A 24720-nucleotide genomic window follows, 5' to 3' on the forward strand; every position below is an offset into this window, starting at 1 on the left:
GCTTGCTTTTGTCAATTTTGTGTTTCCGGAGATTGGGAATTTTGTGAGAATAAAGAATGGGTTGAAGAATGGCAACAAAGATCATTGACACCCATAGATGCAAATGATCCGCATGAAAGAACTGATGAAGATATGGATCAAATGTTTGCATCAAATGACTATGATCGCATTTTAGATCTTATACAACAAGGTAAAATTATTTTTGAAATTTGTTTTGATTTATTAAATAGTACATAAATTTATGAAATCTTATAGTGTATATTTTTGTTTTTATTTCTCATTAAATATTAAAATAAAATTGTTTTGTGCACAGGACATGTCTATGTTGTTGTTGCACTAGAGGACAATGAAGAGGGGACAGAGTATTGGTTGGCTCGATGTGTAGAGCCAAAACATAAGCTAACTACTCCTCGAGTAGATGATGATGGTTATGACTATCCAACAGGATATGTGGTTGTTGTTGGCACTTGGTTACGCAAATATCTAACAAGAAAGAATGGATTGCCCGCATTTGAAGATTATGAATTAGAGAAGAAGATTATACATTACTCGCATTTGGTAGTGCCAACTAATGTAAAATTGGATAGATATCGTGGTAGGCCTGCTAATAAACAATTATGGACTCTCTCTATGGAAGAGCACGAGACAATTATAGATGCTTTGCAAAAGAGAGAGGATGCAGATGGTATAACGGAATGAATCTAGTAAAATTTTATTTCAGGTCTACCACAAGTAGAAGGCATCAATGAAAAAAAAGTTATTTAAATAGACTGTTTATTTTATTTTAGATATGTCTTCTTGATTACATTTTGTGTACAATATACATAAATGAGAGACTATTGGTCAAATTTATGAATGAGATAATTATGTTTTAATCAAGTTCTATTCATTATATTTGTTAAATGATACTTTTTAATTTAGAATATGTTATAATTATAAGATATGTTTTGATACTTAGTTCATGATGTATGTACATTTAGTTTATCTAATCACAAGAACTATTTAAATGAAATTCCAAAAATAAAATTACAAGTCCACATAATGCCTACAAAGTTGTTTAAGCACAACTTCCATAAATAAAATTTCAAGTCCACATAATATATAAAGTATGCACAAAATTTCAAGTCCACATAATTTCAAGTCAATATATATGATCTAATGTGCACATAATTTCAAGTCCACATAATATCTAATGGGCACAATACACATAAAGTATGCACATAATATATATGATCTAATCCTATTATGAAACTATCCATATATATAAAGTATGTGTGTGCACATGTAAACAAATATGTAAAGCCCGTAAAATAGTACATATCAGAGCCAAATAAACAGTAAAATTTCAAGTCCACATAATCCATATAATATCTAATACATATATATGTCTAGATGGTAACATGATGTTCACTCCACATAATATCTAATGTACACAAAATATATAAAGTATGCACAAAATATATATGATCTAATCCTATTATGCAACTATCCATATATATAAAGTATGTGCATGTGTAAACAAATGTGTAAATTCCATAAAAAAGTACATATCAAAGCCAAATAAATAGTAAAATCTAAGTGCTATCATCAATAACATCTCGTGGTCTCTTGTCCCCGGGACGTGGTCCAGATCCACCTGTCTCATGCTGTACAATAAAAAAATAATATTAAAATATTACCTAAAATTAACTATTAAAAGAATCATTTATCAAATATAGTAGAATTCATAAATTAAGTTACAAACTTACCATATGCTCATCAGATCCTCTAGCAGTATCTCTCTTGTCCTCGAGACGTGTTCCAGACCACCTGTCTCATGTTGTACAATAAAAAAATAATATTAAAATATTACTTGAAATTAACTATTAAAAGAATCATTTATCAAATATAGTAGAATTCATAAATTAAGTTACAAACTTACCATATGCTCATCAGATCCTCTAGCAGTATCTCTCTTGTCCTTGGGACGTGGTCCAGATCCACCTGTCTCGTGCTATACAATAAAAAAAAAATATTAAAATATTACTTGAAATTAACTATTAAAAGAATAATTTATCAAATACAGTAGAATTCATAAATTAAGTTACAAACTTACCATATGCTCATCAGATCCTCTAGCAGTATCTCCTCTAGCAGTATCTTGTGCAATATCAACACCAAATGTAGTGCTAGCTAACTCCTGTACAAGGTCAAATTCAAAGTGTCCAATTAAATCTTCAATTAAGAGTCAAAATAAGATCAAATTAAGTATTACATATTAATACCTCAAAGGATGTTGATGTGCATTCAAATTGGCTCTGATCAAAATTATGAGGATAACCTATCCTAATGGCAGTGTCCACCTGCATACATGCATTTAATGAAATCATATTTAGTGAACATATATATGTGTACTAAATAACTTCAAGTTAAGTTACAATATTGTAAGAGTTCATATTTAATTTAAGAGTTATAAGATACATACCATAGATGGTGTCACAATAGTCAGACCCTCTTCTCGATGTGATGTAGAGGGTCCCTCATGACCAGAATCCTGGAGAAAGAAGCATTCAATGTATCAACATGAAAATTTATATAGTATACGATGATAACATATTAACTTAAAAAGATCTAGTACAATGTCTAGATAGAAATTTATACTATACCCCATAAGGTGTGCCGAGTTGTGTTCCAGTAGATGCAATATTGACTCTAATATTAGGTGTAGTCCTTATCTACATAAACAAAATTTATTTAATGAAGTATTAGATTGTATAAAAAAAGAGATGCACTTAGTTTATACCTATATTTAATGAAGTATAAAAAGATTGACATGTGTACATGTATATATATATATCTATACCTGGTCAAGATGAACATCCGAGCAAAGAAAATCCATATAAGATGTCATCATACTATCATCTACTGCATCATGCTCATCTGGAACTGAAGTAGATCCTGCAGCAGTAGTAGGACCTACACACATCTCATGACAACTCGAACACATATGTGGCATCCATCGAGAAGCAAATGCCATGTGAGCAGCTTGCTCACTCAGGTTACTCGTGAGGGAAGTCAAAGCATCTAATGTTGAAATGAATGATGTATTTTGGACATCTGCAGGAATCGATGGAGCAACAAGTGGAACTATGGGTGGATCCGGTAGGGGATTATTACTCCGTGCCCCTAATCTATGCTGTGGCATTCCACGACCAACACCCTGGAATGACTTAATATCAAAATAATTTGGGTTTTGGTTCATTACAAACTCACAGTATAATTTCTTCAAAAAATAAAAAGGGACCTCATAATTACGATGTGGTGGATAATCAAAAACCATCCACCATCTATCCCAAAAGTATCTAGCCATTTCTGGATGCACACACCACCTAATTGAAATTCTTTTCTGGTTAGGTTGCATTGGTTCTCTTGTTTTTGGGTTGGTAAAATATGGACATAAATGAGCTTTGGTTATTTTCAAATCAGTGGTTTGCCTGTAAGTTAAACCATCAGCATAAAAATCACGCAACTCTTGTCGTCATCTATGAAATTGATCTAATTGAGAATCAACAGATCTAACTGACTCGACAACAGTTTGCATTGATTTTGCAAAGTCTACAAGATGGGGTGGCGTGACTTGCTCATTTTGGATAGCAGCAATGTTTTGTTCAATCACTTGTAGGTTTTCATTAATTCGTTCTCTTAAACGAATTTCATCCAATCTAGGGGGTGGTGGTGGTGGTGGTGGAGGAGGAGGTGGAGGAGGAGGAGGGGGTTGTGGTGGGGGATTTTCACCTAATAGTTCATCTATGTCAAAGACATCCATGATAACAAAGAACTCCTACATATATAAAGATATACATGAATTATATACAACTCTATGTCAAAGAAGAATCTATTTTACTAAATTAAAAAAAACATTTATAAATAGTAACATTTCTATGTTGTTGAATGAGATACACATGAAATATATAATATAATATTGAACTTAAAAAAATATACATGTACATACTATTGAATCTTGAAATATAAAATTTGCGCACAAAACTTAATAAAAACTTTCAATGAAACATCATAAATCTATTATATATTCAATTTAATAAATTCATTTCTTGTAAAATGCATCAACTATTAAAATCAATATAAAATATTTCATACATAAGATCAATAAAGAAGTGAGAAATAAGATGATCCTCCTTCTAGTGTAAGAATATATAGCATGGAAACAATATTACTAAGACAACATAATATTTTGTTAACTTTAACTTAAAGTTATTTTGAAAAATGCACGTGTGTGTTTGGATGCTCCATATTTCTAGTGTTTTAGTGTACATGATAATTTATTAGAATTCAATTACATAGTTTTGAGATAATTGCCATCAATTCATATTACATTGATTAGTCTTCAGACAATCTTAAAAAAAAACTAATCTCCCATGACTATAAATGACATACTTAAAACATATTATATTCTAAGTTGTTGTCATGTAAAGACAAAACATCAAAACTTTTGAAGAGTTAAGCATATTTCACCATTAAATTTCTCCCATAATCAAATCTACACAAGATTATAATTTACAAAACCTTCAAAAAATATTATTTTCTATAAATCATTTATTATAAAACTCCGCAATCATTTGTTTTCATATATAATCTTTCTATAAAATTTAAGATATCAATTCATACACAAATTCTCTTACAAAGTTGAATAAGAAATGAAACTCTTACATAAAAATCAACACAACATGCCAACAATTAAAAACAAAATTAACCTTGCAATATTTACTTTTAAAATAATCAATTTCAACAATATTTTACACATGCATTTATAATTATCAACTAGAATATTATTTTGACTAACATTCCAAATAAAATTCCTAACATACTATATGATCCTCATTCCTAAATTCCATTATCATACTTGCAAGCACTTAATTATTAAGTCAATGAACAAACTACAACTCAATGAAGCTAAAAAAGTGATGCAAGCCTATTTTTAAATATCCCAATTCCTTTCACTGACCTAATACTTTTAGTGGCAACCATTTTAAAATTTCATATTAATCAAAGAGAATATTTTAGGGAAAAAATGCAATGTTGGCACTTTATGAAAATAAAGGTTTTTAAGACTCTAGAGACTTGTTCATCACAATATTTTATTGTTTAATATGCAAAATTTTGAAAGATTTTGATATGTACAGACAAATTAAATTTTTCATATAATTAGAGGTGAAATCAATTTTGAATTCTACCTCAATGATTGAGGGGATCTTACAATTTTGACTTTAAATATAGCTTCATTTAAACTCTTTCATAAATAAACTAAAATAGAAGCTATAAAGAATTGCTAAATTCTAGCAATATATGTGTATGCAAGCAAGCATAAAAAATCAATAAAGGACTTAAACTATGAATTTCAAACCATTATGCTATGCATAAGTACCACCTTTAGATCGAGTTAAAGGATAATGTATAAAAGATGAAAGACAATAGTATCTCAGAAAGAAAACTCTTGTTGTAGCTAAAGGTTGATGGCTTCAAGATGGATTTGTGACCAAGATAGGATGTAAGGTGCTTAAATTGGCAACATAACATTGCATTACAAGAGTTCTTGAAAATAGCTCATATAATGATTTATTTATAGTCATGAAGGATAGAGGATTAAAGACTAAGATTGTTTTGAGAGATCAATGGAGTAGATTGATTGAAAGGATTGTGTGCACTAGAAGCTTCCAAGTGGCAACTTATGTTTGATGCACATGAGGAGTTCATGATCCAAGAAATTTTTGAGGAAAAGGTCTTCTTAGGGGCGTATACACCAAGATGTTGTAAAAAAAGGTAGCCAAATGACCAAAAAAAGATAAACACGAGTGCGTTATTGGGAAATTCATTTAATGCATTTGAGGTCTTTTTTGTAGTGATTTTTTCTTACACTATCCTAGGCTTGTTTACACTATCGTAGGTTCATTAGGACTATCCTAGGTTCATTAGGATTGTCCCAAGTTCATTATGGCTTTCTTAGGCTCATTAGGACTTTCTTAGGTTCATTAAGACTGCCCTACATTCATTAGGATCATTTGAGGCTCATTGGGACTATCATATGTTCATTGTGATTGTCCTAGGTTCATTAATTTAATTCATGTGTTCATTAGGACTATCTCACATTCTCAAATAGCTTCAACTAATATCTTAAATTAACTATTTTTAAAAAAATAGCTCCTTAACAATTTAATATTATATACAATCGAATATGATTTCAACTTCAAACCTTGTGCACCTTTTAAAACCAAAAGATGTTGTTAAAACCATTCTTCTAATATTAGCTTAATCATAACATAATCTAATAAATCTTCCTCAAAATATCTACCAACTTCAAATCATATATCAAATCTTTTATAATATAAATTACATTCTAGATATACCAATATACTTCTAAAGATATTCAAAATACTTCTTGGGAATTATATTTTTCAAATCTTTCGGATGTATATATAATTAGCACCCCATTTAGAAAACTCATTATCAATCAACATTATAAATCAAGAATATTTTTTATTTTGTATTAATGAATTATATATTTGGCATATTAGCTTCCTTTATGAACCTATGTAAACCAAACTCCAATTTTAGTAACTTATCTAGCTTTGCTCTAAAATTGTGTCCATAATTGATCCTTTTATACCATCACATGACATAATAGGACCATAATAGGACCTTTATGCCATGACATGGCATAAACCTAAGCCTAAACTTTCATATCTAAAATTTGAAGAGTAATGTTAATTACTTTTAAGGTTATACTAATTTAGTGGTAACTTTTGTATTGCCTAATGAGGATTAAGAACAATTTAGGTACATATGTTCGGTTTTATTTCAATTTCATTTTTGAACGTTTTTGTTTTTGTTTCCATTTCATTTTTGATTTTTTGTTTGTGTCGATTTTGTTTTGTTAATTATCTAGGTTTGGTTTTGGTTTCTAAATTTGTTGATTACGGTTTAGGGTTAACTGTTCAAAAATATTTTAGATCAAAATCAAGAATTTACAAATATAAAAAATAATTTATTTATATGCTACTATAAAAAAAAACTAAATAATACATTAAAAAACAAGAAAAATATACAAGAAAATTATGAAATGTGAAAATAGATGACTGAATGTGTACCTGGGATAGTGGTGGAGGCTTGAAGTGGAAACCACAGCACGGGGGCCCGTTTTTTATCTCTTCTTGTCAACTCACTGTCACAGTGAAAATGAAAAATTGTCTAAAAAAATGGTAAAAATAGAATTTAAAAATGGGCCCACGGGCCCCCGTTTTGTGACAAAACGAGGGCCCATTTTATTTAGCTTCGGCACCCTATGACCTTTCGGCTCGGGAGGCTGAACCATTAACGGGCCCCCGTTTTTTATAACGGGCCCCCATTTTTTATAACAGGCCCCCGTTTTGCGGAGCGCATTTTCCAACGCGCAAACTTCCGTGAATTTGTGACTCATTAGCTTGCACATACCCTCTTAGTGCATCAACAACAACCTTGTCCTTGCGTGGGAGTCTACCTGAGAATGCCCAAAGAAAATTATTGTTAGGATCCTTGATTTTCTCTCGTGTCTCTAAGGCATAGTGTAATGTGGTTCTACTTATCCTTAATGACTTGCTTGTTTTTCTTATTAAACGAGATTTTTTCATTTCCTTTCCCATTATGGTTGATGTGAGGACACGATGAGTAACATTAGCATCTTTAGTGTGTGATTTCAAACCAATGGCTTGGCATGCATCAAAAATATTTCTCACAATGGTTCTTTCACTATTATTTTCGGATGTTCTCAACCCCAAAATTTTCATTGTGTCTCTAAATTTCAGATTTTAATCATTTCAACAACTAGTTGGCATCTTCCACTTTGATTTAAGGTTTCAAAATAGTTATTCCAGATTCTTGTAACCGTTCTTCTACAAGTTCTTTCAGAAATTTTATCATGCATTGGCTTCACAATATTTTGATCAATATCTATTAGGAACTTTGGTTTTCTACGAATTATTCTAAGAGGTGTTAAGATTGGTGCATGATCTTCATTTTCATTAGGTGCATTATGTGCATTGATCACATCAAATTCAAATGGTATATCTTCTTCAATTTCAATAACATGTGCATTCAGCAAATCATTTTCAAATGGTGTATGTTCATTACATTCATCATATGTATTTGAATTGGTGTATGTTGATCATTTTGATTTGGTGCATTAATCATATCAATTTCAATTGTTGAATGTTCATCACTTTCATTAGGTGCATTAGATGACATACCTTCATGTAATCTCTTCATACACTCCCTTTGTCTTTCCTTTGCTACCTCTCTTTGTTCATTTGTTCCTCTCTTATTCTTTCCCATTGTCCTACACATAACATCATGATGACAATCAACAATCAAATAGAAAAAGAACAACAAATGATCATCATTTTTTTATAATCTAAAGTAACAATAATAAAATAACTTCAAAAAAAAAAATACAAGACAAATAAATCATGATCAAAGCAAAAAAACAACAAATGATCATGATTTTGTTATTATCTAAAGTAAGAATTATAAAATAACTTTAAAATAAATCATTCCAAAGCAAAAGTGACAAAAGAATATGAAAAACCTGACTGTTACTGTCCCAGAAAATCATGTGCAAAAGCACTGGGGCCTTCAAACAACTTGCAATGCTCGTTTTTAGGCCGTTGGGACTAAAATATATAAATATTTTCCCATAACCCGTACGGGTATGGAAACCTTATATGTCAAGGTTCACAATTTCTCATAACCCATATGGGTTATGTAGAACTAGAAGTTTTGGCCTTAGTTCTACATAACCTGTACGGGCTATGTAGAACTAGGAAAAGGAGAGGGGGAGAGGGAGAGAGAGGGAGATTGGGAAAAGGACAGGGGGAGAGTGAGAGAGGGAGGGAGAGGGAGAGGGAGAGAGGGAGGGAGAGGGAGAGGGAGTGGGAGAGAAAGGGATATTGGGAAAAGGATAGGGGGAGAGGGAGAGAAAATGATATTGGGAAAAGGAGAGGGGAAGACAGAGAGAGGGAGAGAGAGGGAGGGAAAAGTAGAGGGGGAGAGGGAGAGAGGAAGGGAGATGGAGAGGGAGAGAGAGGGAGATTGGGAAAAGGAGAGGGGGAGAGGAATAGAGAGAGAGAGAGAGAGTAGGAGATAGGAAGAGAGGGAGATTGGGAAAAGGAGAGGGAGAGAGAGAGAGAGAGAGAGAGAGAGAGAGAGAGAGAGAGAGAGAGAGAGAGAGAGAGAGAGAGAGAGAGAGAGAGAGTAGGAAATAGGAAGAGAGGGAGAGAGGGAGATTGGGGAAAGGAGAGGGGGAGAGGGAGAGAGAGGGAGATTGGGAAAAGGAGAGGGGAAGGGGGAGAGGGAGAGAGAGAGGGAGAGAGGGAGGGAGGGGAGAGAGGGAGATTGGGAAAAGGAGAGGGGGGGAGAGAGAGGGAGAGAGAGGGAGATTGGGAAAAGGAGAGGGGGAGAGAGAGAGAGGGAGAAAGAGAGAGATTGGGCAAAGGAGAGGGGGAGAGGAAGAGAGAGGGAGATTGGGAAAAGGAGAGGGGGAGAGGGAGAGAGGAAGGGAGAGGGAGAGAGAGGGAGATTTAGAAAAGGGGAGAGAGATAGACAGATAGACAGATAGACAAAGACAGAGAGAGAGAGAGAGAGAGAGAGAGAGAGAGAGATAGGAGAAATTGGGAGAGTGGGAGAGGGAGAGGGAGGGTAGAGATGGGGAGAATAGGATAAAGAGAGGGAGATTGGGGAAAGGAGAGGGGGAGAGGGAGAGAGGGAGATTGGGAAAAGGAGAGAGAGAGAGAGAGAGAGAGAGAGAGAGAGAGAGAGAGAGAGAGAGAGAGAGAGAGAGAGAGAGAGAGAGTAGGAGATAGGAAGAGGGAGAGAATAGGATAAGGAGAGGTGGAGGGAGAGAGAGGGGAAGATATAGAGGAGAAATTCGGAGAGAGGGAGAGGGAGAGGGAGGGCTGAAATGTGGAGAATAGGATAAAGAGGGAGATTGGGGAAAGGAGAGGGGGAGAGGGGGAGAGAGGGAGATTGTGAAAAGGAGAGGGGTAGAGGGAGAGAGGGAGGGAGAGAGAGGGATAGTAGGAAAAGGAGAGGGAGAGAGAGAGAGAAAGAGAGAGAGAGAGAGAGAGAGAGAGAGAGAGAGAGAGAGAGAGAGAGAGAGGGGGGGAGAGAGAGAGAGAGTAGGAGGAGAGGGTGAGAGACATGAGGTAGAGAGAGAACAAGAAGGAGAAAAGGGTGAGAGAATCAAAAAAGAGAGAAGTGTGAGGGGGAGAGAGTTGAGATAGAACTCAAGGTATATAATTAGGGCCTAGAATAGACAAATACATTGATGGGGGAAGTAAGACGAGAGAGAGGAAAAGAAGATATACATGCATGTATACAAACATATATACATATATCTATATAAATATATGTATATATAACTATAGATATGCATATATACATACATGAACACATATTATCCAGATATGTCTAAAACATGTGTAGTAAATGCTAAGTTTACAAGAATACATTATTATGTCTTCATAACCCGTACGAGTTTTCTAAAACAAAAAAAAAATGTTTTTAGTTCTTCATAACCCGTACGGGTTTTGTAAAAAAAAAATATATATTTCTAGTTTTACATAACCCGTACAGGTTATTTAGAACTGCAAATAGTACTTTTGGTTTTTCAAAACCCGTGCAGGTTTTGGCTTGGTAAGAGGGTTGGAAAATGACCCTAAGGCTTGCAAGCCCATTTTTCCCCCTTTTTCGTTCCTTTACACATTTTTTCATCCTCCAACATGATTTCTTGACTTCATCGTCATCAGGTTTACAAATGATCAAGTGGGTATCTCTAAAGTTACCACCATAATCTCACACATCTTCTTAGTTTTCTGAACATATAAATGTTTCTAGTTTTGGACAACATTAGAATAGTAAACTTTATTTTTCTTTATCAGTGCATTGACAGTCCTCACAGACATATGTCTACCATTTTTTTTATAACTTTTGATATACTTGACCAAATTAAAAATAAATTATATATTATTGTTCTACACTAGATTCTATACACTTTTGAAAAAAAAAATCATTTTTTATTATTTTGATGCAAGTTATGCCCAACGCACGAACAGGTACCATATTTTCAGGATGCAGTGACTTCAAAAAATCATAAAAAATAAAATACTCAACGGAAAATTACAAAAAAAATACACAACTTCTACATCTCACTCTTACCTATCATCCTACTAAAGGGTTTTTCAAAATACTAAATCTAACTATATATTTTGTGCAGCGCACGAAAATAGCTATGTTATATTTTTCTGAAAAAATCAGGAACAGTGTTTCGTGCGTGAAAGGTTTGACCCTCTTAATCTTGTCCAATTTTTGGTACACTTACCCCAACTATCTAGTCAATTTTCTCTTCCAATCACATTGTTGACCCACATACCCATATTTCCCCAATAGTTTATAATTGTATCATAGCCTCTAGGATATATTTCTACATCACAAAGGTTTGATTTACCATCTCTAATTGTATGTGTACAAGTATCTCTCTAATGATCCACTCTATTTATGAATTTGGGTGTATATTATATGAAACCTTTGTAGCAACCTATTTAAATATTATTTCATACTTTAGTATACCCTATTTAAATATCTATCCATACTCTAGTATAGATTCCTTTGGTTGTTCCTTTTAATTAAGGATGACTTACATGTTCTAATTTTGGACAGTCAAATTATTATAAAAGTAACTCGACATCATCCAAATAGCTTTTAATAATTAGGATCATAATTGAACTATACTAATGTAAAGTGGAAAATTGAACCCTAGTGATTCCCCACCTACGAGAGAGAAAGGAAATCACTACGATGATTTTCACTTGGGAGATACTTTACATTCAAAATAGGGGTTGAATTCACTAGATCCGAACCCTAGAGTGAATAAGGATCTGATTACTAAGTGAAATGCAAGGGTGTAATGCAATTTACCCTCTTTCGTAAGTAGAAGAGTTGACTTGTTGATTATGTAGAAAAGGAAGACAAAATGAATGAAATAAAGAGCTATCAATTCATAATCACAATGTAACTTCGGATCTAAGATATTTAGACTGATACACATATTCCCTAAAAATTTAGAGAAAAGTCATCGGGACTATGTGCAAGTTGCACATAGTCCTCCGAAAAATTCACGAGTCGAAAAGGGTTTCTATGTCTCTACAAATGAATCCTAAATCTACAATTGTAGTTGCGCATCTACAACTTGCACACAAAAAAGAAGAGAAGAAGGGTTGTGGATAGGGGTTTGCCTTAGTAAAACCCCAGTTGAGGAATAAACCTTGAAAGAAAGTAATTGCAAATGCTTAAATATAAATGATGGAAATGTATGCCTTGTAGATCTGGAATTTTTTGATGATGTTTCCTTTGCTTCTTGAATGTAATCACAAGTGTTACATGAAATGGCATGTAACATGAAAAAACCCTAACACACACACACACACATACTTTCAACTGAATATTCTAATGTTGCTCCAATGGATGAGTGAAGAAGACTCATGAAGAAGAAGACTTGATGGATGCTTGAAGACTCAAACACTTGATCATGATAATGGAGACCTTCCACTTGTTTACCCAATTTTTGCTAATGTAAATGAGAGGACTAGATCCCCTTTTATAGTTGTCTCAAAGGATTAATTTTCATCTCACCGAAGGCCAACACAGGGGAAATTAAACCCTGAAGAGAAAAATTAGGTCCAAGGGTCAGATGGACCCATTTTTGGGCCACGCAAAGAGGGAGGATAGGGGTACCACGCCCCTAACCTACCCTATTTTGGGGCTTGGAAAGGGTCACAAAGTGGCACAAGAGCTGAAATAGGAGGAGAACCCAATTGACTAGGGAGATGAAGTCACTAGGGTGAGGACCTAAAACACAGTTAAAATTACAAGGGTCGCAATTTAATGATGCTACATTTAGCCCCCACTTTAGTGGGAGTATGGCTTATGCCAATAATGCTAGTAAAGTAGAAGGAAGAGAGAGCTGAAGATAATAGATGTAGAGCAATACCACAAGGATTATGAGACATCACTAATCTTGAGGAATAAAAGCCCCCCGTTTTAGGATATAAACTCACTCAAACATATACAAGTGCATATGAAAAGGCATGCAACAAAAGCTAATATCTTAAGACCTCAAGTCAACTAGCCAAAGAGACCTCGATATGAAAAAAATGTCTCAATTAACTAATATCATTCTTGAAACATAAAATGTCATCTCATTAACACATATAATCACATAAAAGAACAAAGTTGACATCATCCATGAACCATCAATAGTAAAACTATGATTTCATGAGACAAAGAAGAGGGAGAAAATAAATACACACTTTGGTGATCCATGAGAAGAAAGGCAAAAAAAAAGGAATCATGGAAATATCACCCCTAGAACTAGGTGATCCATGGAAAAAAAAAGGGTATGGAAAACTAGTCCCTATATTCTGTCTAGGTGATCCATGTAAGGGAGGAGAGTGAGAACACAGTTAGTTCCACTCAACATCATGTGTGTGTGTGTGAAAGTGAGGTTTGAAGCACCTCATAGGATTCTATGCTTAAGTATGATATAACCTGTATAAGATGTATAGTACAAATGTCAAGAAAGTGGCGACAACTCTCTCTAAGAGGATTCCCTCTAGTTTCAAGAATGACCTGCTGTATAAGAGAAAAGTGGCGACATCTTATTCTGAGAATGACCCACTATATAAGAGAAAAGTGATGACATCTCATTCTGAGAATGACCCATTGTATAAGATAAAAGTGGCAACATATCATTTTGAGAATGAACCACAATATAAGAGAAAAGTGGCAACATCTTGTTCTAAGAATGACCCACTATATAAGAGAAAAGTGGTGACATCTCATTTTGAGAATGACCCACTATATAAAGATAAAATTGGAAACATCTCATTTTGAGAATGACCTGCTGTATAAGAGAACAGTGGTGACATCTTGTTCTAAGAATGACCCATTGTATAAGGGATACAATGCATGAGAGAAATATAATACAAAAGGAGCAGTGTGGGTTCTCCCCCCTTAAGATGTCAACATAGTTTAATGTTGATATCTTAAGGAAAGTAGAACAAGGTTACCTACCTTCGACACCAAGAAGATATCCTTCATGCAACAATCTCATAAATCCAAGAAAGAGAGGGAATACTCTTCAAGCAAGGATAAGATAGGTGAAAAGAAATATCTTGCTACAAGTGTAAATGAGATCCTTGGAGGAGAAGAGATATTTTCTCAAAAGACAAGTACCTCCAAGAGGAGTTGTCTTAGACAAATACAACATCTTCTAGAACGAAGCACAAAAAAGAATAAGAATTCAATCCTTCCTCCTATTGCTAAGTGAAAGGGATTCTTGATGAAGGATGACTCACTTTTATCCCAAAAGGGATGGGTGAATTTATTATAGACGTACATTACAAAGTGTGAAAGAGATTGTATTCAAGGACTTACACCTCTTATATAAGAGATAACCCTTGGGAAAACAAAAACAACTTCACACAAGGAATGGCATCAAGTAATAAAACTCACACCATCCGCAAAATAGGAAAGAGTGGATCCTCAGAGAAAGAGAGAGGGAGGGAGATCATTTCCCCCCAAGTGTAGGACAATGAGAAGAATTACACAACTTCTAGAGATAGATTTCTCATAAGAGATTTATCATTTCAAGCAAGGAATACACCCTGACCAAGGAACATACATGTGCTCGAACGAAGGATAACTCCATTCAAGAAAGGTCATCAAGTTGTGAATAACACAATAAAAGAGGTAATTTGAAAAGAGAGAGAAAGAAGAAGAAGGTTCACAAAAGTTATCTAAGTAGACATTGTTCATAATAGACGTACCATTTCAAGTAAGGAAAATATCCCACTCATGGAATAGACATGAACTCGCATGAAGGATAACTCCATGCAAGAAAGGACATCAAGTTTATGAATAATGTACTCCATAAAGAAAATACTGAAACCTTAGAAAGAGGAAAAGGAATATTCTTGACCCCCAAGCATAGAGGCAAGACTAAATAAACTATTATGTTTCTCACTAAGTATGATTGCACCTAAAATTGTACCACCATGAATGACAAAGAAACCCCAATAGGTAGGCTAACTATGTCACATAGTGAGGAGTAATACAATAGGAACTTGAATGTTATTTTAAATGATCATGATGAATAAATTTTATTTTTAACATGCCTGAATCAATTTAATATTGTATTTGTGTTTTCAAATATTAACACTCATTAGTAGAATGGCCATGGGTTTGATGATATTTGCAAAAACAAGATTTTTGAGGATGTTTTTTATGTTTTGTTCTTTGTTTAGGACAAAGAGGAGATATTAAGTTGGAATCTAGAATATTGGTCAACACATTTTCTTGTTGTAACTCAAAATTAGAATGAGAAGGGGTGGATTTACAAGACAATGGAGAAGAAGATGTTGACAAAGGAAAGTCTGATTTCTCATGACTTTGTCGCTCACATTCAAGAATTTGTCCATTGTATCCATGTCTATGTTCAAAATTGGATTCACTCTTAGGGGGAATTGGATTGAAGTTTAAATAGGCCCAATCAATTTCAAGATTTGTGTTAAGAGAAAAGTTTGGAATATGAAATTCAAGCGTCTTAGACTTTCTAGAAAAGGTAGGAGTGAAATCTAAGGACCACCAATCATCTTCTAAGAGCTCTTCTTTAAGAACTTATTCAATAGGAGGTGGTGTATTTTAGCGGATTAAAGAGAGGATTATAGGAACTAAGATAGAACATGATGCTTCACTTATTTTCTCATCAACTACCTCATTAGTATATGTGTAAGGCACATCATGATAATCAAGAAGAATTTTTTGTTTCCTAGGAACATGAATGGAATTGATTTGTTTTTGTTAGGCTCTTGATTTTTGGGAGAGAGAGCATTATGATGAAAAATAATATCATCCTCTTGTTCTAAGGTATCTTTATGTTCAAGGCACTCATTAGGAAAAGGACTATCATATGTAATTAATCCTTCATCTTTTGGGGGAAGGTTATTGGAAGGAATAGAAGGTGAAGTGTTATTAGAATCATCCTCTTTCACCAAGGTACCCTCATGAGGGAGGATCATATGAAGAGAATAATCCACACCATCCGCTAATGGTTCATCCCAAATAGGGAGATCATTAGGAAGAGTGTTAAAAGTACCTTCTTGCATCAATATGTCCTCTTTTAGGGGAGACTTTTTGGGAGGGGGATCATTTGAGGGCTCAAAAAGGAGATTTTCATATATCTAAAATCCTTTCAACTTAATAGCTTCATCTTGTAGAAAGAAATTTGACATTTTTCCAAATTGCAAGGAAAGAAGTGAATGCAATGAACTAAATTAAAAAAACACAATTGAAAAATTATGAAATCCACAATGTAATTCAAATGAGAGATAGGAGGGAAATTTTGAATTTTGAATTTTGGAATCTAAGTTGCAAAATTGAATAACGCAAAATTCTAAGAACAATGATTATAAAAAATGAACTAATTGATTTAAAGAAGGAATAGAGCAATTTCCAGGAATGATGATAATTATCCAAAAGAGATTGAAAACTAAAATTAGGGCCTATTGAAAAAGATCTTAATTTTAAAAATTGAAAGTTGTTGAATTGAAATTTTGAAAGTTAAAATTAGGGTTGTTCTTAATTAACCACTTAATTTTAAAATATATCTTAAAAATTGAAATGTTGAAAGCGGAGATTGTTTTTTATTTTAGAGGGATCAAAATTCAACGAAATCAGCCAATTTTCTGGAATTGAGCAGTAAAACACAGTCATAACAGTCTCCCGAAATTTCAACAAAAAAGCTACTGACCATGTGCAAGTTATGCACAGTCTGACCAACTTTTTTCAAAATTTTTAGGGATGATTAAAATTATAATTTTATTGTAGAATCCAAAAACAATAGCTGATTTGGAGATGTCTATATAGGTCAAATTAGCAGTCAAAGGTCGAAATAGGAGATTCTTTAAAATTAGGGTTTTATTGTTTAACCACTTAATTTTCAGAATAAAAAGACAAATTTGAATTACAATTTTGAAATAGAAATCGTATCTAAAACAAGAAACTAAAATACTATACTTCACAAGTTTAATTTCCTCAAAAATGAAAAATTAGGGTTTTATGCAATTAACGTCTAAAATTTGCAAAAAGATCAAACTTGGAAATGAAATTTTGAAATTAAAATTTTAATTATTCAGATCTAACAATAAGAAATCATAATTAAGATGTGAGATGTCGGGTTCACCAAAATGTAAAGTGGAAAATTGAACCCTAGTGATTCACCACCAAGGAGACAGAAAGGAAATCAGTACGCTGATTTTCTTTTGGGAGATACTTTACATTCAAAAGAGGGGTTGAATTTACTAGATCCAAACCCTATAGTGATTAAGGATCTCAATACTAAGTGAATTGCAAGAGTGTAATGCAATTTTCCCTCTTTTGTAAGTAGAAGAGTTGACTTGTTGACTATGCAGAAAAGGAAGACAAAATGGATGAAATAAGGAGCTACCGATTCGGGATTACGTTGTAACCTTAAACCTGATATATTTATATTGATATAGATCTACCTTATAAATTTGGAGAAAATTCATCGGGACCATGTGCAAGTTGCACATGGTCCTTAGAAAAATTCACGAGTCAAAAAGGGTTTTTTTGTCTCTACAAATGAATCCTAAATCTCCAATTACAGCTATGCACCTACAACCACTATAGAAAAGAAGAGAAGAAGGGTTGTGGATAGGGGTTTTCCTTAGTCAAACCCTGGTTGAGGATGTTGGCAATTGACAATAATTGGATTCATACGTTGTCATTGATGGCAAGAAGATTCTATTGAAGGCATATATCAGCATTTGGAGGCATACATAGGTGGATACCGACATTGAAGCATTCAAGGTCATCATCGACACCAAGATCGACATCTAGCACTTCAGTGAAGCTGACATCAGTTTGGGATCTGAAAGGTTTTATTTGTAAAATCATATTGTAATTATTGTATAGGACCGACATTGAATATGTTTTGTATTGTAAGCTGACACAAGGCATATTGTTTGTAAAGGGTATATAAGTCAGTGTGTTAGGTCATTTTGATATATGACAAGGTACTAAAATAAGGTAATACAAAGGATATGTATGTAGGTCATTTGTATGCGAATGTAATACCATGCTATGATAAGTAGATGGTTTGTAAATCATTCTTGGAGGAAAGGAGATACCAGTAGAAGGATTCAGGGTTTATGAACCGATACAGAGTAGAGCTTTAACCAGAACTCTTTTTGGTATTGTAGATGCATTTTGTGAGTTCACCAGTATATTTTTATCTCAGCACAAGTTTGTAGTTAGTGAGACTCTTTTGTGTTGAGCAGTGTTCTCTAGGCCATGTCCCTTCCTGCATGTACAGGCCCCCATGCTATGTAATATATTTCATATGGCCAGTGAATTGATATTGTGGGTCACAAATCCCATCATGATGTTGAAAGGATGAAGAACCTAAAACTGCAAGATCAATTTAATTCTGCTAATGAGTTTATTCTTGTTCTGCAAGAAAGGTTATCATCAGCTCAAGGTAAGAGAAAGGAACTTCTACAAAATTGGGATGATGAAGAGAAAAACGCACTTAAGGAACAATGTCAGAAACTGAGTCAAGCAAACATGTTGATGAACAATGAAATGCAAGACCCGACTATGAGGTTATCAAAATATATTGACAGAAAGAAGAAGGAAGAAATATTGCTATATCTTTGAAGAACAAATTTGAAGAATGTGGCAGATTGAATCATGAGAATAATCTGTTGAGAATTGATTTGGTACAATCCTAGAATAATGAACAAGAGCTAGAGAGACACATAATGACTCTGAGAGATGATCTAACTACTGCAAGTGAGTATAAAGAAAACTTCAGGATTAGTGCTGCTTAGTTGGATGATTTATTGAAAAGAAAAAGGCAGAGTGAAGATTCTAGAGGACTTGTAATTGTACAAGGTGAAAGATTCGGTAGTACAAATGAAGATCAGACAACTGGTATGCAGAACTCATCTAACTAGAGGAAACTAGTAAGGCAATCTAATGCTTACAAATTCAATGGTAGATGTTTTGTCTTTAATAAATTTGGGCATATGGCTAGACAATGTAGAAATAGAGAAAATCAAAACTACAATTCAGTTCTCGATCAATGTACAAATTGCAAGAAATATGGTCATAAGTCAGAGGATTGTAGAATGAATGTTAAATGACAAGCATGTGGAAATTTTGGACATTTGGCTAATAAATGTAGGTCATAGAATGACACCGGATATGTCAAAGCAATTCAAAAGAATAATATTACATGTTATGCATGCAACAAAATAGGTCATATTGCTAAGTACTATAGAAGCAAGACTACACCAGTTAACAATGATAAAGTAAATGAGAAAGGAAAGAATAAGGTAGATGAAATACAACAAGATCACACCAAGAGAGGGTTAGAAAATTTGAAGAACCAAGTGGAGATGCAACTACATCGATAATTACACCATTAACTCCATTATTAGAACAGAGCATTCCTGCACCGACAGGAAATTCAACAGGTAACTAAGGCATACGCCTTAGGGGATGAAAAATTCATTGCAAATCTTGCATATTCTCTGGAAGAGATCTGGAAGAGATTTGGAGAGTGGTACTGATCATTGATGGTGGTTCATCTGGCATAAAACTGTGAAACCGACTTCTAGTAGGGTACATCGCTATGCATTTATGACAATGATGAATTAGGGTTTTCTCACTGATAAAAAGGGAAAATAGAACAAGAGCAAAGGAAAGGTGAATCACAGGCGATCAATAGCAAGCAAAGGAATTCCAACAAATTTCCAGCAGTCATCTGGGGAGTAATCAAAACCCTTCAACCGATGACTGTTTTCCATGCATTTCTTTAAAATGATATCCCGATCATCATTTGCTCCTACTTTCATTGTGAATCCAACTATTATTGAGGTTAAGGATAGGCTTAGGCCTATTTTCAAGGAAGTTCCCCAAATTGCTAGGAAGGAAGACTCTACTAGTGCATTTTCGAGGGTTCTCGATGGCGTGGTTTATGTGGAAGATGTTAGGGCCTATATTCACTGCACATTGGAGGATTTAGGAACTGAGTAAATCAAGGGAATGTATCAATTTATGATACTAGGCAGCTCTGAAATAATCAAGCTAGAATATCAAATCATTGAGGATCTAGGGTTAATCAAAATCCTATACATACCCGAATTCAAGGATGAAGTGATCAGATATGTTCTCAACAAGGTTCATAATGAATTCATCTATCTAGACCAGCCCCACATTATCACCAAAGAAGCTATTCAAGTGGTCACTAACTTACCCAAAGTTGGACAGGAACAAGGAAAGAAGATCTCCAACACTGTGTTTGAGAAGCCCACCGGCACAACCCATGATGGAAGATCAATGAGGGTCAACACTATCAAAGACACAGATGTGAATTTTTCCAACATGATCATTGGCTAAAAGGTAACTCAATCAAGTCGACTGAACTCTGTTGCCAGTTCTTGTATCCATGTTGCACACCAAATGATAAAGAATAATGAAAAGTATGACTTGTGTGAATGGTTAAGGAGTTAATTAATGATTAATCTTGGCAAGATCAAAGGTGTTAAGAAAGGAACATTCCAATTTGGCAATCTTATTGTCTGTTTGATGTTGTACTTTATGAATGAGCTACTGGGTTTGGGAAATAAGTGTTGGGATCATGACATATCGGTAAGTATGCAGATCAAAGAAGGAATCACCAGTCTTGGTAGTAACAGGGATGAGAAGCTTTGGGGCTACTTCAAAACTTTTCAGGAGAACATGAGACTGGGGGAGAGAATCTCCAAACAAATTGTGGAGAAATACTCCACTGATATTTGCTTCATGGTAAAAATAGATGAGACACTCATGGAAGCAGTGGAGCCTAGAACTATATGGGTCACAGAATTGGGTTATGAAGTAGATGACAACATCTTAGAGGTATATTCTAAAATGTTGATTGATGCTGATTTGGATGATAAGGCTGAACACTTTGGCACTACAGAGGAGAAGGCTCTTGAGGTCAAAATTGATTTCAACAGGAAAAGAATAGAAAAGAAAATAGACAAAATGTCTGCATTTATTAAGAATGTAATTCACAAGATAGATACAAAACTAGGTTTTGGATCTAAACTGGTAGATCAACCAGTAACAGCAAGTGCTCCTAAGGTGAAGAGGCCTTAAACTTTAATTTCTTCTATCACTTATGACTCTGATTCAGACGATAATCAACCTCTTGTATTCAGAACAGTATAGAGGAAGAAAATTGACAAGCCTCTGATAGAGGAGAAGAAGGTGGAACCAAGGAGGAAGCTAATTAGAAAGGTAACAACTACATCCACACCTCCGGCAAGGAAACCTACTTAGAAGAGGCAGCCTACTCCAACCGATCCTGCAACCCCCAGCAAGAAGAAAAAGAGTGATGAAGCAACTGAATCTGGTAAAATGACTTGTGCAAAGTTAATTGATGAGGTAACTAGAGATGGAATTTTGAAGAATGTGTCAAAATTTTATGAATATTTAGATGATGATGAGCAGAATGAAATAGAAGAAGCAATTTGGTTATATTTAGACATATATAAGAAGGCTTTGGTAGATATTTTGAAGGAAATTCCCTTATCATTGTACAATAAGTTAGATAGAAGGAGATTAGATGTAATTAGGAGTGATAGAGAAATCAAAGAAGTTGAACTTTTGAGTATGTGTGGCTCTATAAATAATGAGGACATGAAAATGTGTATAGATGTTGCAAATAGAACAACCTTTAGTAGAAAAACCCGACAAATAGGCCTAATGATGGGTAGAGTAAATGAGATCATAAAGGAGACCAGAGATAGTTGGGTTAAATTCTTCCAAAAGAATCTTGATTTTCTCACTTCTCAAGAAGAATTTGCTAAGGCAACTGCTCCCACCATTCTGGACAAATCTAAAGGGAAAGGAATTTCGGGAAGTTTAGATCAAATTTTGAGTGAACCGGGAAATAAACCTAAAACTAATGAGAGTGTATAGACTAAACAAGCAGAGACTGCGTTTGTACAGTCTGGACAAGGTAATATAGATAATGTATAGGTTACAGATAATATTGTGGATAATACTCCACTAGCAGTAACAGATATTGTACCATGTGGCGAAGCCACTGGCGCAAAAAAGGATGAGAAAAGGGATACACCAGGAGAGGATAAGGAAAAGGAGACTAATAAGACACCCAATACCATATCGAAAGTTGATTCACTTGCAAAACTTTTGGCAATTGACACTTCTCAAGTTGAGAAGAAATTAATCACAAAGATGAGTCCCACAGAGCTAATGATGATGGCTACTCAAAATCTAATCAAGGAAGGATCTATAGATAAAGGAATAATAGATCAATCAATAACAATTTTGCATATATTGATTCCTGATTGTATGATTGAAAATGAAGAAAGCCCTTTCGGCAAGCTTAAGGCATTGACAGAGCATATATCTAAAAAAATTTAGTCATTGCAGCAGATTTCCGACAAGAAAGCCGCTTTTGACCAGATTATTGAGACAGAGAAAAGGAATGTTGAAGAGAAACTTATACTCATTGAAAATTCTTTGAAATAGTGTACTAACATGTATAGGGTATGTTGTAATATAGATATTCTTACAGAAAATGTAGATAAGAGGTTAAAGAAATTACATGAAAAGATTGCTAATATTGCTAATTATTTTGATGGACTAACTTCACTCACAACTTCCATTGATGGACAAATTTTGACCTTGAAAAAATAAGTTTTTCCTTTTAAAAAGGAAAGACACAAGATCATTCAAAGAGAAAGGAGTCTCATAGGTTTGGTGAGTCCAAGATTGGATTCATTTGGTGTACATAAGAGGGAATGTATGCATATGTTTGCAAAGCCCACACCGACAGAAGTCGTTGAGAAAGAAACACTTGTACATTTACTGAGTGGACTTGTATCCATATTTGAAACACTCAAAACTAGCTGGGATACCTATGTATAGTTGCTAGAGAAAGATTACTCGGAAATTTTGAGATTGGTCAAGCTTCGATAAAGTAATCTATAATTATTCTTTCAATTCTTTCACCGGTCTTTGGCATTGATGCCAAAGGGGGAGTGTATATAATGTGAAAAATATGTGTATAATCCTAGGGGGAGGATATTGACATAGTATATTGCAGACATTGTCAAACAACTCAAGGGGAGCATGTTTTATGTTTCAATTGAACCGACAGGGAATCCATTTTTCACATGAGTGTTTTCATCGATGCCAAAGGGGGATATTGTTGGAAATTGACACTTATTGGATTCATATGTTGTCATTGATGGCAACAAGATTCTATTGAAAGCATATAACTACATTTGGAGGCATACACCGGCGGATACCGACATTGGAGCATTCAAGATCATCACCGACACCTGCACCGACATCGACATCCAGCACTTCAGTGAACTCGACATCAATTTGGGATCTAAAAGGTTTTATTTATTAAATCATTTAATAATTATTGTATAGGGCCGACATTGAATATATTTTGTATTCTAAGACGACATAAGGCATATTTTTTGTAAAGGGTATATAATGTCAGTCTGTTAGGTCATTTTGATATATGCCAAGGTAGTAGAACAAGGTAATGGGGAGGATATCTATGTACGTCATTTGTGTGTGAATGTAATATCATACTTTGACCAATAGATGGTTTGTAAAGCATTCTTGGAGGAAAGGAGATACCGGTAGAAGGATTCAAGTTTATGAATAGGTACAGAGAAGAGATTTAACCGGAATTATTTTTGGCATTGCAGATGCATTTTGTGTGTTCACCAGTATTTTTTTTATCTTAGCAGAAGCTTGTAGTCAATGAGACTCTTTTATGTTTAGCAGTGTGCTCTAGGCAGTGTGCCTTCCTTCATGTGTAGGCCCCCATGCTATGCAATATATTTCATATGGCTAGTGAATAGATATTGTGGGTCACAAATCTCACTGTGGTTTTTCCTCTTTGATATTTTCCACATATAAAATCTATGTGTTATGGTGTTCATTCACGTGGTTGGTTTATTTATTTCATGTTATATGTTTCTCCTTTTACCGGTTTATATGTGTATGTTATAATAAGCTAAAATCTTATATTACCGACAGAACACTGATTCAGCCCCCCTCTTAGTGTTCTTGGATTCCAACAGAGGAATCAAACTTGAAAGAAAGTAATTGCAAATGCTTAAATGTAAATAATGGAAATGTATACCTTGTAGATCTGCAATTTGTTGATGATGGTTTCTTTTCTTATTTAATGTAATCACAAGTGTTGCATCAAATGGCATGTAACATGACAAAACCCTAACACATACACATGCTTGCAAATGAATATTGTAATGCTGCTCCAATGGATGAAAGAAGAAGACTTGATGGATGCATGAAGACTTGAACACTTGAACACTTGATGACAATAATGGAGACCTTCCACTTGTTTACCCAATTTTTTCTTATGTAAATGAGAGGACTAAATCCCCTTTTATACTTTCCTAGGAGGATTAGTTTTCATCTCACCGAAGGCCGACATAGGGGAAATTAAATCCCAAAGAGAAAAATTAGGTCCAAGGGCCAGATGGACCCATT

This window comes from Cryptomeria japonica, chromosome 10 (assembly GCF_030272615.1).
Source record: "Cryptomeria japonica chromosome 10, Sugi_1.0, whole genome shotgun sequence".
NCBI lineage: Eukaryota > Viridiplantae > Streptophyta > Pinopsida > Cupressales > Cupressaceae > Cryptomeria > Cryptomeria japonica.